This window comes from Bombina bombina, chromosome 1, assembly GCF_027579735.1.
Source record: "Bombina bombina isolate aBomBom1 chromosome 1, aBomBom1.pri, whole genome shotgun sequence".
Lineage (NCBI taxonomy): Eukaryota > Metazoa > Chordata > Amphibia > Anura > Bombinatoridae > Bombina > Bombina bombina.
In genome coordinates, this window is record NC_069499.1 from 1495744623 (window position 1) to 1495766594 (window position 21972).

A 21972-nucleotide genomic window follows, 5' to 3' on the forward strand; every position below is an offset into this window, starting at 1 on the left:
GATCGATCTAGGATTTCATAGAGGTTCAGTCAAACTTGGTATAAGGGCACACTATACTAAATCCTTCCTCTGACTTTAGTCGGCATGAAGGGGCCACCCTCAATACAGTCTTGGATACAGTAAGGGGCAGGCTTTTCTTCTTTCGGAAGTATTGACTACACAATTTCCCAGATACTTGGACTGTGGAAGTCATTTCCCAGAGATACAAGATAGGGTTCAAGTCCTGTCTCCCCAGGGGCAGATTTAGCCTGTCAATGTTTTTTTTTTGCGTTCCAGGGGAAGAGAGAGTCCTTCTTAATCTACCTAAAGGACCTATCTTCTCTAGGAGAACAGGATCAAGGATTTTATTCAAATCTTTTTGTGGTTCCCCAGAAAGAGGGAATTTTCCGACCCATATTGGACCTCAAGTGTCAACAAATTCTCTCAAGGTTCCGTCCTTCATATGGAGACTATTTGTTCCATTCTTCCCTTGGTTCAGGAGGGTTGGTACATGTCTACTATAGACCTGAAGGACACGTATTTCTTTCATGTAATTGGCAAGAGTCCATGAGCAAGTGACGTATGGGATATACAAACCTCAAAATGCCTATATAAATACACCCCTCACCACACCCACAATTTTTTTTACAAACTTTGCCTCCTATGGAGGTGGTGAAGTAAGTTTGTGCTAAGATTTCTACGTTGATATGTGCTTCTCAGCATTTTGAAGCCCAATTCCTATGAGTACAATGAATGTCAGAGGGATGTGAAGGGAGTATCACCTATTGAATGCAATGGTTTTCCTCACGGGGATCTATTTCATAGGTTCTCTGTTATCGGTCGTAGAGATTCTTCTCCTACCTCCCTTTTTCAGTTTGACGATATACTCTCATATTCCATTACCTCTACTGATAACCGTTTCAGTACTGGTTTGGCTATCTGCTATATGTGGATGGGTGTCTTTTGGCAAGTATGTTTTCATTACTTAAGACACTCTCAGCTATGGTTTGGCACTTTATGTATTTATATAAAGTTCTAAATATATGTATTGTACTTATATTTGCCATGATTCAGGTTTTCAGTATATTTCCTATTGCAGACTGTCAGTTTCATATCTGGGAAATGCTTTTTCTCTTACATGGTGTATCCAGTCCACGGATTCATCCTTACTTGTGGGATATTCTCATTCCCTACAGGAAGTGCAAAGAGAGCACACAGCAGAGCTGTCCATATAGCTCCCCCTCAGGCTCTGCCCCCCCAGTCATTCTCTTTGCAGCTCTAACAAGTAGCATCTCCACGGGAGTGTGAAGGGAATGTGGTGTTAGTTTGTAGTTTTTATTTCTTCAATCAAAAGTTTGTTATTTTAAAATGGTGCCGGTTTGTACTATTTACTCTGAGGCAGAAAGTGAAGAAGATTTCTGCTGAGAGGAAAACGATTTTAGCATGTTGTAACTAAAATCCATTGCTGTTCCCACGCAGGACTGTTGAGTACCAGAAAACTTCAGTTGGGGGGAACAGTTTGCAGGCTTAACTGCTTTAAGGTATGTTTCAGTCATTTTTTTCTAGTCAAGACTTAGTAATGCTAGAAGACTGACAAGAATCCCCATGTGGGAAAGGTAAGCCATATTCTAAGACTTAGTATAGAAGGAAGGCTTATTGGAAGGGCTCAAAACACTGGTGGACACTGTTAAGGGGCAATCGATTATTTTTTAACATAAATCTGACTTTAATACAAGTTTGGGAAGGCCCCACAACTCCAGAGTGAAGATGGAGGGGGCCTGAATTTTGCGCCTCAGTTGCGCAGTTGATTTTACAGACAGCTTCATGCAGATCCATGTGAAGGGTCCAAAGATTACTTGAGGACTTCAGAGAGGCTTATTTTCGATCTAAACTAATCCCCAAGGAAGGTAGGGCAACAGCAAGGCTGTGGCATGGTTAATTTGCTCCGGTTTGGGCAGTAAGGGGTTAATTGACTTGAAATTTACTGTGCAATCATTTCAAAGCATTAGGATCATATGGTGAAAATTTTATAAAGATTGGATGATTTTTGGAGGTTTAGTAAAAAAGTGTGCACTTTTTTTATTATTTAAAGGCACAGTACCGTTTTTTCAAAAATTTTATTTTACTGTATTTAAGTGCTGTCTAAGTCTGTTTATCATGTCTGAGCCTACAGATAGACCTTGTTCTATGTGTTTAATAGCCATGCCGGTACCCCCTTTACATTTGTGTTTAAAGTGTGCTAAGGTATCTAAACATTTTAAAGACCATGCAGTGACACTTAAAAATGTAGCCCAAGATGATTCTTTAACGGAAGGTAACGAGGATAGTCCTCCTTCCTCTCCCCATGTGTCGACACCAGTTACAACCGCGCAAGCGATGCCTAGTACCTCTAGCGCATTGGCCCCTATTACATTACAACAATTAGCAGCAGTCATGGTTAATTCCCTTGCGCCATTCTATCCAAACTGCCAGTTTTTCCTAAAAAGCGTGATAGCTCAGTTTTAAGAACAGAGGACGAGCAATCAGAAGTTTTGGATGATATATCTGTTGTACCCTCACAACCCTCTGAAGTGGCAGTGAGGGATGTACTGTCTGAGGGAGAAATTTCTGACACAGGAAAAATTTCTCAGCGGGCAGAATCAGATTCCTTAGCGTTTAAATTTAAGCTGGAACACCTCCGCGTACTGCTTAAGGAGGTTTTAGCTAGGCTGGTTGATTGTGACCCCATGGTGGTCCCAGAAAAATTGTGTAAAATGGACAAGTTTCTAGAAGTCCCTGTATACACTGGTGCGTTTCCGATCCTGAAGAGGGTGGCGGATATTGTGACTAGGGAGTGGGAGAGACCAGGTGTACCTTTTGTCCCCCCCCCTATCTTTAAGAAAATGTTCCCCATAACTGACCCCGGGCGGGACGCGTGGCAGACGGTCCCTAAGGTAGAGGGAGCAGTTTCAACACTAGCCAAGCGCACAACCATACCAGTAGAAGACAGTTGTGCTTTCAAAGATCCTATGGATAAAAAATTAGGTTTACTAAAGAAAATATTTGTTCAACAAGGATTCCTTCTTCAACCGATTGCCTGCATTATTCCTGTAACCACTGCAGCGGCTTTTTGGTTTGAGGCGCTGGAGGAGTCGCTCCAGAGGGAGACTTCATATGACGAAGTCATGGATAGAATTCATGCTCTAAAGCTGGCTAATTCTTTTATCACAGATGCCGCTTTACAATTAGCTAAGTTAGCGGCGAAAAATTCTGGTTTTGCCATTATGGCGCGAAGAGCGCTTTGGCTCAAATCGTGGTCAGCTGACGTGTCGTCCAAAACAAAATTACTAAATATTCCTTTTAAGGGAAAGACCCTATTCGGCCCCGAGTTGAAAGAAATTATTTTGGATATTACTGGGGGAAAGGGCCATGCCCTCCCGCAAGATAGACCGTTTAAGGCCAAAAACAAGGCTAATTTTCGCTCCTTTCGCAACTTCAGGAGCGGACCTGCTTCAACCTCTGCAACCGCAAAGCAAGAGGGTAACACTTCCCAGCCCAAAGCAACCTGGAAGCCTTTGCAGGGCTGGAACAAGGGTAAACAGGCCAAGAAGCCTGCTGCTGCCACCAAGACAGCATGAAAGGGTAGCCCCCGATCCGGGACCGGATCTAGTAGGGGGCAGACTTTCTCTCTTTGCTCAGGCTTGGTCAAGAGATGTTCCAGATCCCCAGGCATTAGAAATCGTTGCTCAGGGGTATCTTCTAGAATCCAAGGACTCTCCTCCAAGGGGAAGGTTCCACATTTCTCGTTTGTCTTCAGACCAGACAAAGAAACAGGCGTTCTTATGCTGTGTAGAAGATCTTTTACAGATGGGAGTGATTCACCCAGTTCCAATTGTAGATCAAGGACTGGGCTTTTACTCAAACCTGTTTGTAGTTCCCAAAAAGGAAGGAACTTTCAGGCCAATCCTGGATTTAAAAATTCTAAATAAATTCCTCAGAGTTCCATCATTCAAAATGGAAACCATTCGGACAATCTTACCGATGATCCAGGAAGGTCAATATATGACTACCGTGGATTTAAAGGATGCGTACCTTCATATTCCTATCCACAAAGATCACCATCAGTTCCTAAGGTCGCCTTTCTGGACAAGCATTACCAGTTCGTGGCCCTTCCTTTCGGGTTGGCCACTGCTCCAAGAATTTTCACAAAGGTGCTAGGGTCCCTTTTGGCGGTACTAAGACCGCGGGGCATTGCAGTAGCACCTTATCTGGACGACATCTTAATTCAGGCGTCGTCTTTTCAAAGAGCCAAGGCTCATACAGAAATCGTTCTGGCCTTTCTAAGGTCTCACAGGTGGAAGGTGAACGTCGAAAAAAGTTATCTGTCCCCGCTCACAAGGGTTCCCTTCCTGGGAACACTAATAGACTCGGTAGAAATGAAAATATTTCTGACGGAGGTCAGGAAGTTAAAGCTTTTAACTACTTGCCGAGTTCTTCATTCCATTCCTTGGCCTTCTGTAGCTCAGTGCATGGAGGTAATCGGATTAATGGTTGTGGCAATGGACGTTGTCCCCTTTGCCCGAATTCATCTCAGACCACTGCAACTGTGCATGCTCAAACAGTGAAATGGGGATTATGCAGATTTGTCTCCTCAAATACAACTGGACCAGAAAACCAGAGATTCTCTTCTCTGGTGGTTGATCAGGGAATTTGCTTCCGCAGACCGGAGTGGATCATTGTCACGACCGATGCCAGTCTGTTAAGCTGGGGTGCGGTCTGGGACTCCCTGAAAGCTCAGGGCCTATGGTCTCGGGAAGAATCTCTTCTCCCGATAAACATTTTGGAACTGAGAGCGATATTTAACACTAGCGGCGGCCAAATTCATCAGATTTCAGTCGGACAACATCACGACTGTAGCGTACATCAATCATCAGGGAGGAACAAAGAGTTCCCTAGCGATGAAGGAAGTAACCAAGATCATCAAATGGGCGGAGGATCACTCCTGCCATCTATCTGCAATTCACATCCCAGGAGTAGGCAACTGGGAGGCGGATTTTCTGAGTCGTCAGACTTTTCACCCGGGGGAGTGGAAACTCCACCCGGAGGATTTTGCTCAGCTGACCCAGCTATGGGGCATTCCAGAGTTGGATCTGATGGCGTCCCGTCGGAACACCAAACTTCCTCTTTACGGATCCAGGTCCAGGGACCCCAAGGCGGCATTGATAGATGCTCTAGTAGCACCTTGGTCCTTCAATCTGGCTTATGTCTTTCCACCGTTTTCCCTTCTCCCTCGGCTTGTAGCCAGAATCAAACAGGAGAAGGCTTTGGTAATTTTGATAGCGCCTACGTGGCCACGCAGGACTTGGTATGCAGACATAGTGGACATGTCATCTGTTCCACCATGGACACTGCCATCGAGGCAGGATCTTCTAATACAGGGTCCATTCAAGCATCCAAATCTAGTTTCTCTGCAACTGACTGCTTGGAGATTGAACGCTTAATTCTATCTAAGCGTGGGTTCTCTGAATCAGTTATAGATACTCTGATCCAGGTGTGATAACCAAAATTAGAATATGAAAAATAAAGGTTTTGTTGCTCTTTTCTTAAAATAAGCAAGAGAAAATGATTTATTAAACTTACTTATTTAAGGTGAGACATTAATTTTGTAATTGATTGAGTAATATGAAACTTCACTAAGATAGGAATATATATATAAATCAGGAATGAGTATAAGTAACTGAGATTAAAGTTCAGAGCAAGTCAGTTGTGTTTAAGTATAATGCAACAGTAAATGCTGATTAAAGCAGATCAAGCAAAGCAAATGAATAGACTGCTTTGTAAGGTAGAGGTAGTTCCTTCACGCACTCACACTTTCACGCAATAAAATATATACACAGTCCAGACATACTAGCTTGAATCCCAAACCGCTATATACTGAGTCAGATGTGAAACACAATATAGGTATTTGATATGTCCTATAACAAACAATGATGTTTAAGGATTAACCTTTATGCGAGAATAAATTGTAGCGTGGAGAGCGGTACTTATCTTAACAGTTGCGGTGGTATGAAGCGTGGAGAGCGGTTATGCCTTTTAGTAAAAAAGGTTGAGAGGTAAGTTGCAGCTCTTAGGTTCGGCGTCTGTTTGGTGTGAGCGCGACTTCGGCGTGGTGAAAGAAGTTCCGGTTGGCGGATGAATCCAGAAAATGCTCCCGGTCAGAATAGAGGTAACAGTAGATACCCAGCGGGTATCGAAGGCGCAGTATAAGACCTGAAGGTTAAAGCAACAATAACAAAAAGTGGAAGTAGCTCCACAGAGGAGCAAGGAGATCTGGTTAACAGCTTCAATTTTCAGGCCCTGATTGAGGGGTAAGCACTTCCTTAAATAGGAAGGAAGTGCTTATGCAGGTTCAGATTTAAAGGGATATCACATGCCCCCCTCCTCAGGGAATCACCCCTGGGGATTCTGCGTGAGGTTTAAGTGGATATTTCTTATGGAAGAACCTGACCAATCGGGGCGAATGGACTTCGGAATGGATGAGCCAAGAGTTTTCCTCAGGGCCGTAGCCCTTCCATTTAATGAGATATTCCAATTTATTTCTGTGTATCCTAGAATCCAGTATGGATTCAACCTCAAATTCTTCTTGATGATCCACCATAAAAGGAGGTGGCGGAATAGAAGAAGGATGGTCTTTGGTTGGGAATGGTTTCAACAATGAGATATGGAAAGAAGGATGTATTTTGTAGTCTTTAGGCAATTTAAGTCTAACCACGTTGGAATTGATCACATGTTCTATTGGAAATGGACCCAAGAACTGATTCGCAAGTTTCTTGCTAGGAACTTTGAGTTTAAGATTCTTTGTTGATAGAAGTACTAAGTCCCCAACCTTATAATCAGGACCCTTTTCCTGGTTGGGTGTGTAAAGATACGGACGTCTAGGTGGTACGTCATAGGTAGCTCTCTCAGCCTTCCTTTCACGTAATCTCCGATCCAGGGTAGTGCTTAATTTCATCAGTCCGTTCAGGGTTTCGGGCATCTCCAAACGGGACAACTCATCTTTTAACAATTCTGAAAGGCCCAGTCTGAACTGGTTCTTCAAACTAATTTCATTCCATTTGGAATCATCTATCCACATTTGGAATTCGGTAATATAGTCTTCTATATTCCTCTTACCCTGTTTTAGGGATCTCAATTTCGTTTCTGCCGTCATCTGGGAGTGAGAGTCCTCATATAGGGATGTCATGGCTAAAAAAAAACTCTTCCAGGGAATCCAAAATTGGATGGTTATTCTCAAAGTATCTATTAGCCCATGAGCGAGGCTCCCCCTGGAGGAATGAGATGGTGGTACAAACCTTGATTCTCTCAGAGTGATAAGTTTTAGGCCTTAGTGAAAAAAGTAATTTGCAAGCATTTTTAAAGTCTCTATATTCACTTCGTTTACCAGAAAAGGGTTGTGGATAGTTAATTTGAGGTTCAGGGACTTCTGAGCTCTTTGCTGGTAAACATTCTTTTACTAAAGTTTTAAGTGCTTTATTTTCTGATTGTACCTCAGTTAAGGCCCTGGCTAAATATTCCAATTTTTGATGAATATTGGTGAATTCATTTTTTATTTCACTAGGATCCATCCTATATATTACAGGTTATAACCTTATAGGCCTGAAAATTCTGTGATAACCAAAATTAGAATATGAAAAATAAAGGTTTTGTTGCTCTTTTCTTAAAATAAGCAAGAGAAAATGATTTATTAAACTTACTTATTTAAGGTGAGACATTAATTTTGTAATTGATTGAGTAATATGAAACTTCACTAAGATAGGAATATATATATACATCAGGAATGAGTATAAGTAACTGAGATTAAAGTTCAGAGCAAGTCAGTTGTGTTTAAGTATAATGCAACAGTAAATGCTGATTAAAGCAGATCAAGCAAAGCAAATGAATAGACTGCTTTGTAAGGTAGAGGTAGTTCCTTCACGCACTCACACTTTCACGCAATAAAATATATACACAGTCCAGACATACTAGCTTGAATCCCAAACCGCTATATACTGAGTCAGATGTGAAACACAATATAGGTATTTGATATGTCCTATAACAAACAATGATGTTTAAGGATTAACCTTTATGCGAGAATAAATTGTAGCGTGGAGAGCGGTACTTATCTTAACAGTTGTGGTGGTATGAAGCGTGGAGAGCGGTTATGCCTTTTAGTAAAAAAGGTTGAGAGGTAAGTTGCAGCTCTTAGGTTCGGCGTCTGTTTGGTGTGAGCGCGACTTCGGCGTGGTGAAAGAAGTTCCGGTTGGCGGATGAATCCAGAAAATGATCCCGGTCAGAATAGAGGTAACAGTAGATACCCAGCGGGTATCGAAGGCGCAGTATAAGACCTGAAGGTTAAAGCAACAATAACAAAAAGTGGAAGTAGCTCCACAGAGGAGCAAGGAGATCTGGTTAACAGCTTCAATTTTCAGGCCCTGATTGAGGGGTAAGCACTTCCTTAAATAGGAAGGAAGTGCTTATGCAGGTTCAGATTTAAAGGGATATCACACCAGGCTAGAAAGCCTGTCACCAGGAAAATTTACCATAAAATATGGCGGAAATATCTTTGTTGGTGTGAATCCAAGGGTTACTCGTGGAGTAAGATTAGGATTCCCAGGATATTGTCTTTTCTCCAAGAAGGATTGGAGAAAGGGTTGTCAGCTAGTTCCTTAAAGGGACAGATATCTGCTCTGTCTATCCTGTTACACAAGCGTCTGGCAGAAGTAACCAGACGTTCAAGCGTTTGCACAGGCTTTAGTCAGAATCAAGCCTGTCTATAAACATGTGGCTCCTCCATGGAGTCTAAATTTAGTTCTTTCAGTTCTTCAAGGGGTTCCGTTTGAACCTTTACATTCCATATATATTAAGTTATTATCTTGGAAAGTTTTGTTTTTGGTAACTATTTCTTCTGGTCGAAGAGTTTCAGAATTGTCTGCTTTGCAGTATAATTCACCCTATCTGGTGTTCCATGCAGATAAGGTTATTTTGCTTACCAAACCAGGTTTCCTTCCGAAAGTGGTTTCTAATAAGAATATTAACCAGGAAATCATTGTTCCTTCTCTGTGTCCTAATCAAGTTTCTAAGAAGGAACGACTATTACACGATCTCAATGTGGTTCGTGCTTTAAAATTCTATTTAAGGGCGGAGCTAGCCGGGCATCTGAGCGGTCGCACATAGAGCTCTGCTCATATAATTCAATTGCCTACATACCGGATCGCTCAGAAAAGCCTAAAATTTCGTAAAATAATAGCCTAACTCTTTAGGACACATATTGGGAGATTTGAGGAGGAAGAAAAGAGCAGAAGGGACTTGGAACTATCCTATAACTTTTGCAGCTCTCACATGATACACTAGAGGAGCGGCCATCTTAACAACTAAGTTTTAAAAAATGGAGCCGTCCGCATTTGTTTCAGCCTTGCAGGACCTACTAACTGCATATCATGCGAGACTCTGGGAATCAGTGGAAGGACTTTGCTCACCTGTCCGGGACCCATCGGGCACAGATTCCCTCCCAGCTAGGATGTCTGCTGAGTTTGATCGGCTGAGCCCTGTGGGTAACCACGAGACAGTATTGGAAGGAACAATGCAGCCATCAATATCTATAAAGGACACCACATGGCGCACTCACGAATCAGACACTGGGGCTCACTTTACTCTGCATTCTGACCTGGCCCTACTACGAGGTCATCATAATGAGGTGAGACCCACAAAATTGCCGCTACGAACCTCTAACCTCTTCCTGCTTACCTGCCCCACTAAGGATTTGTTCAACGATCCCTTTGTTGAACTGGTGGGTTCTTCAGCTCTCAGCGTGAGATTGGGAGTGGGTTAAGCGGACTGCCAGCGATGTCTCCAGAGCAGATTCGTCACGCAAAACCTACAGCATAGTTTTGGCACACTGCTCTGATCCCTAGTCTGGAAGAAAGTCTTCTAGAGCGCAGAGGAGTCGGTTAGGCATAGTTACTTCTTTAATTAATGACAACGGACTCAAAAACAGACATGTGAAAAATGTTTTATCTTATAATCCTTTTTGCCTAATGGGTATTGCTATTATTTATAATTAAGAGACTGTAACAGCTTACTTGGCTGCACATGATCGCATCAACTAGCTCAATGATGCTTATCTAACTAGAATATGACATTGCCTAAATGGTACACGAGGTATTTGGCCAAATATTTTAAACGGCAGTCTGTAGATAGATAATTTAATATTTAGATACACGATGTTGATACCATTTGTCTCCACTAGAGGGGAGTCAAGGATTGGTTTCAGATTAGTATAGGAAGCTGGTGTCCGTGATTCTGTAGCTGGCTCTTTTTTACTTGTTCAGGTCTGCTTCAAGCTGACCCTAGACCTGCTTAACCCCTTAATGACCACAGCACTTTTCCATTTTCTGTCCGTTTGGGACCAAGGCTATTTTTACATTTTTGCGGTGTTTGTGTTTAGCTGTAATTTTCATCTTACTCATTTACTGTGCCCACACATATTATATACTGTTTTTCTCGCCATTAAATGGACTTTCAAAATCTACAATTATTTTCATCATATCTTATAATTTGCTATAAAAAAAATACAAAATATGATGAAAAAAAACAAAAAAAACACCACTTTTTCTAACTTTGACCCCGAAATCTGTTACACATCTACAACCACCAAAAAACACCCATGCTAAATAGTTTCTAAATTTTGTCCTGAGTTTAGAAATACCCAATGTTTACATGTTCTTTGCTTTTTTTGCAAGTTATAGGGCAATAAATACAAGTAACACTTTGCCATTTCCAAACCACTTTTTTTCAAAATTAGCGCTAGTTACATTGTGACACTAATATCTTTCAGGAATCTCTGAATATCCATTGACATGTATATATTTTTTTTAGAAGACATCCCAAAGTATTGATCTAGGCCCATTTTGGTATATTTCATGCCACCATTTCCCTGCCGAATGCGATCAAATAAAAAAAAAGTTCACTTTTTCACAAATTTTTTCACAAACTTTAGGTTTCTCACTGAAATTATTTACAAACAACTCATGAAATTATGGCATAAATGGTTGTAAATGCTTCTCTGGGATCCCATTTGTTCATAAATAGCAGACATATATGGCTTTGGCTTTGCTTTTTGGTAATTAGAAGGCTGCTAAATGCCACTGCGCACCACACGTGTATTATGCCCAGTAGTGAATGGGTTAATTAGGGAGCATGTAGGGAGCTACTAGGGTTAATTTTAGCTCTAGTGTAGTGTAGTAGACAACCCCAAGTATTGATCTAGGCCCATTTTGGTATATTTCATGCCAACATTTCACCGCCAAAAGCAATCAAATAAAAAAAAATTGTTCACTTTTTCAAACTTTAGGTTTCTCACTAAAATTATTTACAAACAGCTTGTGCAATTATGGCACAAATGGTTGTAAATGCTTCTCTGGGATCCCCTTGTTCAGAAATAGCAGACATATATGGCTTTGGCGTTGCTTTTTGGTAATTAGAAGGCCGCTAAATGCTGCTGCGCATCACATGGGTATTATGGCCAGCAGTGAAGGGGTTAATTAGGTAGTTTGTAGGGAGCTTGCAGGGTTAATTTTAGCTTTAGTGTAGAGATCAGACTCCCACCCCCTGATCCCTCCCAAACAGCTCTCTTCCCTCCCCCACCCTACAATTGTCCCCGCCATCTTAAGTACTGGCAGAAAGTCTGCCAGTACTAAAATAAAAGGTATTTAAAAATATTTTTTAGCATATTTACATATGCTGCTATGTAGGATCCCCCCTTAGCCCCCAACCTCCCTGATCCCCCCAAAATAGCTCCCTAACCCTCCCCCTCTGCCTTATTGGGGGCCATCTTGGGTACCCAGTTTGCAAATAAAAATGTTTTTTATTATTTGTTTTTATTTGTTTCTATAGTGTAGCTTCCCCCCCCCCACAGTCCAATATCCCACCAGCCAAACCAATCACCAAATAAAATAAAATTCCCCCCTTGATCCCCACTTCTAACTAAAAATGTTCTGTAGCGTAGTGGTTCCCACACGCTCCCTCCTCATGCACGCGCCCGCCTGGCCTCCCCGTGCACGTGCGCACGTCCGTGCGCACCCCCCGGTCGCCCCCGGCCCCGATCCCACCCCCCTCCGCATCACAAAGGCCATCGATGGCCGCCACCCGCCTCCCACACCGGCTCCCACCCACCAACGAACTTAGCCGTTAATGTCCGGTGCAGAGAGGGCCACAGAGTGGCTCTCTCTGCATCGGATGGCTAAAAATGGTTATTGCAGGATGCTTCGATATCGAGGCATCACTGCAATAACCGGAAAGCAGCTGGAAGCGAGCAGGATCGCTTCCAGCTGCTTTCCACACCGAGGACGTGCAGGGTACGTCCTCAGGCGTTAACTGCCTTTTTTTTGAGGACGTACCCTGCACGTCCTCGGTCGTTAAGGGGTTAAACTGGGCTAAATATGTATATATAGATCCTCTTAAGCAGCATGTATTTTACTGCACACCAGATATGACCCAGCCAAATAATTCTCAACAGGTAACTCTCAGATCTTCTATAATTCTAATAATTCTTAAAGGCTGCTATAATGCATATTATATTATATATACACTGTCACAAATGTATTTTACACAGTTTTATCCTTGATATCTAGACTTATAAGGGCATCATTGCTGTTTGATGACAATGTTATTGGTCACTATATGTTTTGTTCTGCTTAAATGCTTGCTAAGCTTTGTATTCAATTATCTCCTACACATATTATTAATCTTGAATACTGGTCGCACCCTGGCATATTGAGCTCCTTACAGGAACGCAATTTCTCTGTACTATTACTTTGAGCTTGTATTGATAGTAAATTAACATAAATATATGGATCCTGGCAGGACTGCTGGCGGTTTATCTAACTAAAGCGTAAATTTGATTTATGCTGAGAGCGTAGTCACATAATTTTACATTACTTAACTCTAGCAACTTGGGTTTTCTTACTCTCTAACTTTATATTCCACATTAGTTTAATAAGTGCTTGATGTTCAATTCTGCTCGTATTATATGCTTAATACTACTAAAAAGGTGAGAGCCATTGCCCTCAGGAGTTTTTGCACCCAGGCCCGCAGGTTATTGAGATTGTGCACTGATTTCTACTTATGATATAAGGGGATGGGAGCAGCCTAGTTCACTGTATTATGATGCAAACCAGGCTATCCATATTTAGATAACATTAGACTGCTACTATAGTCTTCCTTAAAGTTTGTCAACCTTTTCTGTTTTATAGTTTAGTGAGCATATCCTTGAAGTGCGACACTCTATATTATACTGCTAAAAGACTAATACTATAATATCTGAAAAGTGAGTACCTAGCACCTTACTGTCACATCATGTCTGAGTCCTCACTGGGTATAGGGCCCATGCCCAGGAGATAGGATTTAAGGCAACTGTACCACAGTAATGCAGTTTTTTTCTTTAGCACGACAGATTCAATGTTTTTGCACTTAGGACCTTGGTTTAGTTAGTGGTAAAAATAACAATAGAAATGGCATTCTTCAGCCCCTTGTCAACTATTGCATTGTATGTTTATAATCCTACTATTTTATGCAGTTATTATAGACTTGTGTCCATAGATATATATCCATAAGAGGGTAAGTTGCATATAGGACTATTTTATCTCTTATCACCCTGCGCAGTACCACCAGGTTAGTGTCCATAAGCTTTAATCCTCTGCCCTATTTATCTTGTCCAGAACCTTGTGAGGGTCTACTTTACTTTACTCTACACGCACAATTTTGGCAGCTAATTGAGGTCCCTATAGTAACCATTACGCTTTCTAGTTGTCAACATATGACATAAATCCTTGAGGGTTACCCCATTTACTTTTTTATCGTAGATACCCTGCATAATAAAAGTTTCCTACGCTGTATATTCTTACCATAATACTCAACCTACCACCTCCCCCCCCCCCCCCCATAATATACCTCCTAATTTAGGAGGGTTAAATGCGCGGCTTATCTTGTACATGGCGCAATATAAATTTCTCTCTAGCATCTATTTATCCATCTTACCACAGTAATGACTCTAATTACTACATTTCATTCCGCTGGGCTGATTATCATAATTTTCTAGAAGAGTCTCTGATTGTTTGTTTCACCATGTTATTTCCATTTGGGAATTGTACCTTCATCGTGGTTGTCACTACATAGGTTAATATATCATTCTAATTTAAGCTTGTGATTATAAAGGTTTATAAATTGAGAAAACTGAAGTTCATTGTTTGGGATCCTAAAGAGGTCCCCTAACTTCCAGGGTAGCCTTCTAACGTTTTATCTTCTTTTTAATAGAGTGAGGTCCAAAAGGGGCCCCTATTACTGTTTTAAAGGCTCTTAGCCTCTACGGCAAATAGAATGTTTATTGTTTGTTAAATTAATGCTCTACAATTTTGATATGTACAGTTGGAGCTGTCTTACTAAATTTTGTTTTTCTTCTTTCTGTATTGACTGCATTGACAGATGCTGTTTGTATGCCGTAAATTGAACTTCAATAAAAAGTAAAAAAAAAAAAAAATTCTATTTAAAAGCAACCAAAGATTTCAGACAAACATCATCCTTGTTTGTTGTCTATTCTGGCAAGAGGAGAGGTCAAAAAGCGACTGCTACCTCTCTTTCCTTCTGGCTGAAAAGCATCATCCGTTTGGCATATGAGACTGCTGGACAGCAGCCTCCTGAACGAATTACAGCTCATTCCGCCAGAGCTGTGGCTTCCACATGGGCTTTCAAGAATGAGGCTTCTGTAGAACAGATTTGTAAGGCAGCGACTTGGTCTTCACTGCATACTTTTGCCAAATTTTACAAATTCGATACTTTTGCTTCTTCGGAGGCTATTTTTGGGAGAAAGGTTTTGCAAGCAGTGATGCCTTCCGTTTAAGGTACCTGTCTTGTTCCCTCCCTTCATCCGTGTCCTAAAGCTTTGGTATTGGTATCCCACAAGTAAGTATGAATCCGTGGACTGGATACACCATGTAAGACAAAACAGAATTTATGCTTACCTGATAAATTACTTTCTCTTACGATGTATCCAGTCCACGGCCCGCACTGGCAATTAAGTCAGGTTCAAATTTATTTTTTATAAAACTACAGTCACCACTGCACCCTATGGTTTCTCCTTTTTCTCCTAACCGTCGGTCGAATGACTGGGGGGGCGGAGCCTGAGGGGGAGCTATATGGACAGCTCTGCTGTGTGCTCTCTTTGCACTTCCTGTAGGGAATGAGAATATCCCACAAGTAAGGATGAATCCGTGGACTGGATACACCGTAAGAGAAAGTAATTTATCAGGTAAGCATAAATTCTGTTTTCTCTTACATGGTGTATCCAGTCCACGGATTCATCCTTACTTGTGGGATACCAATACCAAAGCTTTAGGACACGGATGAAGGGAGGGAACAAGACAGGTACCTTAAACGGAAGGCACCACTGCTTGCAAAACCTTTCTCCCAAAAATAGCCTCCGAAGAAGCAAAAGTATCGAATTTGTAAAATTTGGCAAAAGTATGCAGTGAAGACCAAGTCGCTGCCTTACAAATCTGTTCTACAGAAGCCTCATTTTTTATGAAAAATTTATTTCTTACCTGGGGGATTAGGCTCGCGAGGGCGCAAAATGCCAAATTTTATTGCGTCATTCTTGATGCAAGATTTTTTTGCCGCAAAGTTACGTTCGTTAACACAAATTCGTAATTTCCGCCGTCTTAGTTGACGTCATCTATGACGCGAGTGTTTTGTTTCCGGACATTTTTGGCGCCAAAAAATATTTTTCTGTTTGTTCTGCGTTATACTTTTCATTATTTAAAACCCCATTTCTATTTGCCTCCTGCCTTTTTTCTATGTCAGAGGGCTATGCTATTTGCATTTTTTCCCATTCCTGAAACTGCCATATAAGGAAATTGATAATTTTGCTTTATATGTTGTTTTTTTCTCTTACATTTGCAAGATGTCTCAATCTGATCCTGTGTCAGAAATCACTGATGGAACCCTGCGGCCTGATAACAGTGCATTTGTTGTAAACTTGTGTGTGGGGGGGGGGGTTATACCTCCAGCTGTGGTTTGTAATGGTTGTCATGATAAACTTTTACATGCAGAGAATGTATCCATCAGTAGTAGTTCATTACCTGTTGCTGTTCCCTCAACATCTAATGCACAAGATATACCTGTAAATTTTAAAGAATTTTTTTCTAATTCTATTCAGAAGGCTTTGTCTGCCATTCCGCCTTCTAATAAACGTAAAAGGTCTTTTAAAACTTCTCACAAGGTTGATGAAATTTCAAATGACCAGCAACATACTGAATTATCCTTCTCTGACGAGGATCTATCTGATTCAGAAGATCCTGCCTCAGATATTGACACTGACAAATCCTCTTATTTATTTAAAATGGAGTATATTTGTTCTTTGTTAAAAGAAGTGTTGATTACATTAGATATGGAGGAAACTAGTCCTCTTGATATTAAAACTAGCAAACGTTTAAATTCTGTTTATAAACCTCCTGTGGTTATTCCAGAGGTTTTTTCCAGTTCCTGATGCTATTTCTGATATGATTTCTAAAGAATGGAATAGGCCTGGTACTTCTTTTTTTTTAAAAATTGTATCCTTTGCCAGCAGTTAGATTGGAGTTTTGGGAAAAGATCCCCAAAGTTGATAGAGCTATCTCTACCCTTGTTAAACGTACTACTATTCCTACGGAAGATAGTACTTCTTTTAAAGATCCTTTAGATAGGAAAACATAATTTATGTAAGAATTTACCTGATAAATTCATTTCTTTCATATTGGCAATCCATGAGCTAGTGACGTATGGGATATACATTCCTACCAGGAGGGGGAAAGTTTCCCAAAACTCAAAATGCCTATAAATACGCCCCCCACCACACCCACAATTCAGTTCAACGAATAGCCAAGAAGTGGGGTGATAAGAAAAGAGCGAAAGCATCAACAAGGAATTGGAATAATTGTGCTTTATACAAAAAAATCCTAACCACCATAAAAAGGGTGGGTCTCATGGACTCTTGCCAATATGAAAGAAATTAATTTATCAGGTAAATTCTTACATAAATTATGTTTTCTTTCATGTAATTGTCGAGTCCATGAGCTAGTGACGTATGGGATAGCAAATACCCAAGATGTGGCACTCCACGCAAGAGTCACTAGAGAGGGAGGGATGAAAATAAAGACAGCCAATTCCGCTGAAAAATTAATCTACAACCCAAATCAAAAGTTTTAATCTTATAATGAAAAAAAAAAATGAAATTATAAGCAGAAGAATCAAACTGAAACAGCTGCCTGAAGTACTTTTCTACCAAAATCTGCTTCTGAAGAAGAAAAAACATCAAAATGGTAGAATTTAGTAAAAGAATGCAAAGAAGACCAAGTTGCTGCTTTGCAAATCTGATCAGCAGAAGCTTAATTCTTAAAAGCCCAGGAAATAGAAACTGACCTAGTAGAATGAGCCGTAATCCTCTGAGGCGGGGATTTACCCGACTCCAAATAATCATGACGAATCAAAAGCTTTAACCAAGATGCCAAAGAAATGGCAGAAGCCTTCTGACCTTTCCTAGAACCAGAAAAGATAACAAATAGACTAGAAGTCTTTCTGAAATCTTTAGTAGCTTCAACATAATATTTCAAAGCTCTTACCACATCCAAAGAATGTAAAGATCTCTCCAGAGAATTCTTAGGATTAGGACACAATGAAGGGACAACAATTTCTCTACTAATGTTGTTGGAATTCACAAACTTAGGTAAAAATTTAAATGAAGTCCGCAAGACCGCCTTATCCTGATGAAAAATCAGAAAAGGAGACTCACAAGAAAGAGCAGATAATTCAGAAACTCTTCTAGCAGAAGAGATGGCCAAAATGAACAATACTTTCCAAGAAAGTAATTTAATGTCCAGAGAATGCATAGGCTCAAACGGAGGAGCCTGTAAAGCATTCAAAACCAAATTAAGACTCCAAGGAGGAGAGATTGATTTAATGACAGGCTTGATACGAACCAAAGCCTGTACAAAACAATGAATATCAGGAAGATTAGCAATTTTTCTGTGAAACAGAACAGAAAGAGCAGAGATTTGTCCTTTCAAGGAACTTGCAGACAAACCCTTATCTAAACCATCCTGAAGAAACTGTAAAATTCTAGGAATTCTAAAAGAATGCCAAGAGAATTTATGAGAAGAACACAATGAAATGTAAGTCTTCCAAACTCGGTAATAAATCTTTCTAGACACAGATTTAACAGCCTGCAACATAGTATTAATCACTGAGTCAGAGAAACCTCTATGATTAAGCACTAAGCGTTCAATCTCCATACCTTCAAATTTAATGATTTGAGATCCTGATGGAAAAATGGGCCTTGAGATAGAAGGTCTGGCCTTAACGGAAGTGTCCAAGGTTGGCAACTGGACATCCGAACAAGATCCGCATACCAAAACCTGTGTGGCCATGCTGGAGCCACCAGCAGTACAAACGAACGCTCCATTAGGATTTTGGAAATTACTCTTGGAAGAAGAACTAGAGGCGGAAAGATATAAGCAGGTTGATAACTCCAAGGAAGTGTCAACGCATCCACTGCTTCTGCCTGAGGATCCCTGGACCTGGCCATCAGATCTATTTCTGGAAGCCCCCACATCTGAACAATCTAAAAAAAAACAACATCTGGGTGAAGAGACCACTCTCCCAGATGTAAAGTCTGGCGACTGAGATAATCCGCTTCCCAATTGTCTATACCTGGGATATGGACCGCAGAAATTAGACAGGAGCTGGATTCCGCCCAAGCAAGTATCTGAGATACTTCTTTCATAGCTTGAGGACTGTGAGTCCCACGTTGATGATTGACATACGCCACGGTTGTGACATTGTCTATCTGAAAACAAATAAACGGTTCTCTCTTCAGAAGAGGCCAAAACTGAAGAGCTCTGAGAATCGCATGGAGTTCCAAAATATTGATTGGTAATCTCGCCTCTTGAGATTTCCAAACCCCCTGCGCTGTCAGAGATCCCCAGACTGCTCCCCAACCTGAAACACTCGCATCTGTTGTAATCACAGTCCAGGTTGGACGAACAAAAGAGGCCCCTTGAACTAAACGATGGTGATCTAACCACCAAGTCAGAGATAGTCTAACATTGGGATTTAAGGATATGAATTGTAATATCCTTGTATAATCCCTGCACCATTGATTCAGCATACACAGCTGAAGAGGTATCATGTGAAAACGAGCAAAGGGGATCGAGTCCGATGCTGCAGTCATGAGACCTAAAACCTGCATGCACATAGCTACTGAAGTGATTGATTGAAACTGAAGGTTCCGACAAGCTGCACCCAATTTCAGACATCTCTTTTCTGTTAGAGACAAAGTCATGGTTACTGAATCTATTTGGAAACCTAAAAAGGTTACCCTTGTCAGAGGAGTCAAAGAACTTTTTGGTAAATTGATCCTCCAACCATGTTTTCGAAGAAACAGCACTAGTTGATTTGTGTGAGATTCCGCAGAACATAAAGACTGAGCAAGTACCAAGATAGCGTCCAAATAAGGAAACACCGCAATACCCCGCTCTCTGGTTACAGAGAGTAGGGCACCAAGAACCTTTGAAAAGATCCTTGGAGCTGTCGCTAGGCCAAAAAGAAGAGCAACAAATTGGTAATGCTTGTCTAGAAAAGAGAATCTCAGGAACTGATGATGATCTGGATGAATCGGAATATGAAGATATGCATCCTGTAAGTCTATTGTGGACATATAATGCCCTTGCTGAACAAAAGGCAGAATAGTCCTTATAGTCACCATTTTGAATGTTGGTATTCTTACATAACGATTCAAAATTTTTAGATCCAGAAATGGTCTGAAAGAATTCTCCTTCTTTGGAACAATGAACAGATTTGAATAAAACCCCTGACCCCGTTCCTGAACAGGAACTGGCACAATTACCCCAGATACCTCCAGGACTGAAACACACTTCAGGAGAGCCTGAGCCTTTTCTGGGTTCACTGGAATGCGTGAGAGAAAGAAACTTCTCACAGGCGGTCTCACTTTGAAACCTATTCTGTACCCTTGAGAAACAATGTTCTGAATCCAATGATTTTGGATTGAATTGATCCAAACATCTTTGAAAAATTTAAATCTGCCCCCTACCAGCTGAGCTGGAATGAGGGTCGCACCTTCATGCGGACTTGGGGGCTGATTTTGATCTTTTAAAAGGCTTGGATTTATTCCAGACTGAAGAAGGCTTCCAATTGGAGACCGTTCCTTTAGGGGAAGGATCAGGTTTCTGTTCCTTATTTTGTCGAAAGGAACGAAAACGGTTAGCAGCCTTAAGTTTACCCTTAGATTTTTTTTATCCCGAGGCAAAAAAGCTCCCTTCCCCCCAGTGACAGTTGAAATAATTGAATCCAACTGAGAACCAAATAATTTATTACCTTGGAAAGAGAGAGATAGCAATGTTGATTTAGAAGTCATATCAGCATTCCAAGATTTAAGCCATAAAGCTCTTCTAGCTAATATAGCTAAAGACATATATCTGACATCAATTCTAATGATATCAAAAATGGCATCACAAATGAAATTATTAGCATGTTGAATTAGCTTAACAATGCTATACACATTATAATCTGATACTTGTTGCACTAGGGTTTCCAACCAAAAAGTTGAAGCAGCTGCAACATCAGCCAAAGAAATAGCAGGCCTAAGAAGATGACCTGAACATAAATAAGCCTTCCTTAGATAAGATTCAAGTTTCCTATCTAAAGGATCTTTAAAAGAAGTACTATCTGCCGTAGGAATAGTAGTACGTTTAGCAAGAGTAGAGATGGCCCCATCAACTTTGGGGATCTTTTCCCAAAACTCCAATCTATCAGACGGCAAAGGGTACAGTTTCTTAAACCTTGAATAAGGAGTAAAAGAGGTACCCAGTCTATTCCATTCCCTAGAAATTACATCTGAAATAGCATCAGGAACTGGAAAAACCTCTGGAATAACTACATGAAGTTTAAAAACTGAATTTAAACGTTTACTAGTTTTAATATCAAGAGGACTAGTCTCCTCCATATCTAATGCAATCAACACCTCTTTCAATAAGGAACGAATATACTCCATTTTAAATAAGTATGAAGATTTGTCAGTGTCAATATCTGAGGCGGAATCTTCTGAACCAGATAGATCCTCATCAGAGATAGATAAATCAGAATGTTGTCGGTCATTTAAAAATTCATCAATTTTATGAGAAGTTTTAAAAGACCTTTTACGTTTATTAGAAGGTGGTATGACAGACAAAGCCTTCTGAATAGAATTAGAAACAAATTCTCTCACATTAACAGGAATATCCTGAGCATTAGATGTTGAAGGAATAACAACAGGTAATGGATTACTACTAATGGAAATATTTGTCATGACAATTATCACAAATTACAGCCGGAGGTACAGTTACCACAAGTTTACAACAAATGCACTTAGCTTTGGTAGAACCGACATCAGGCAGCAGGATTCCAATAGTGGATTCTGAAACAGGATCAGATTGAGACATATTGCAATATGTAAGAGAAAAAATAACATATAAAGCAAAATAATCAATTTCCTTATATGACAGTTTCAGGAATGGGAAAGAATGCAAACAAAATAAGCCTCTAGAAACCAGAAACAAAAATGCAGAAGACTTAAATAATGTCAAAAGTGTGGCGCCAAGTATGACGCCCACAACTGACAAAATATTTTTGGCGCCAAAAAACCTTTGCAACAAACACGAGCGTCATAGATGACGCAACTACGTGAAAATTCTCGGCGCCAACTAAGACGCCAGAAATGCCGAAAATACGTCAACAAACTTAATTCTCACGGCAAAAAGTCTTGCGCCAAGAATGACGCAATAAATTATAGCATTTTGCGCACCCGCGAGCCTAACAGCCCGCAATTTAGAAAGAATTTTTTTTTTAAAATATGCATTTCCCAAAATGAAACTGACAGTCTGCAAAAAGGAAATA

The 21972-nt window shown here is 40.6% G+C and overlaps 1 protein-coding gene across 1 annotated transcript in view; it reads left to right on the forward strand.

Moving 5' to 3' along the window:
* LOC128666693 (WD repeat domain phosphoinositide-interacting protein 1) overlaps positions 1-21972 on the forward strand; it is a 202874-nt gene that overhangs the window by 78812 nt on the left and 102090 nt on the right. The gene's annotated exons all lie outside the window — the stretch shown is intronic.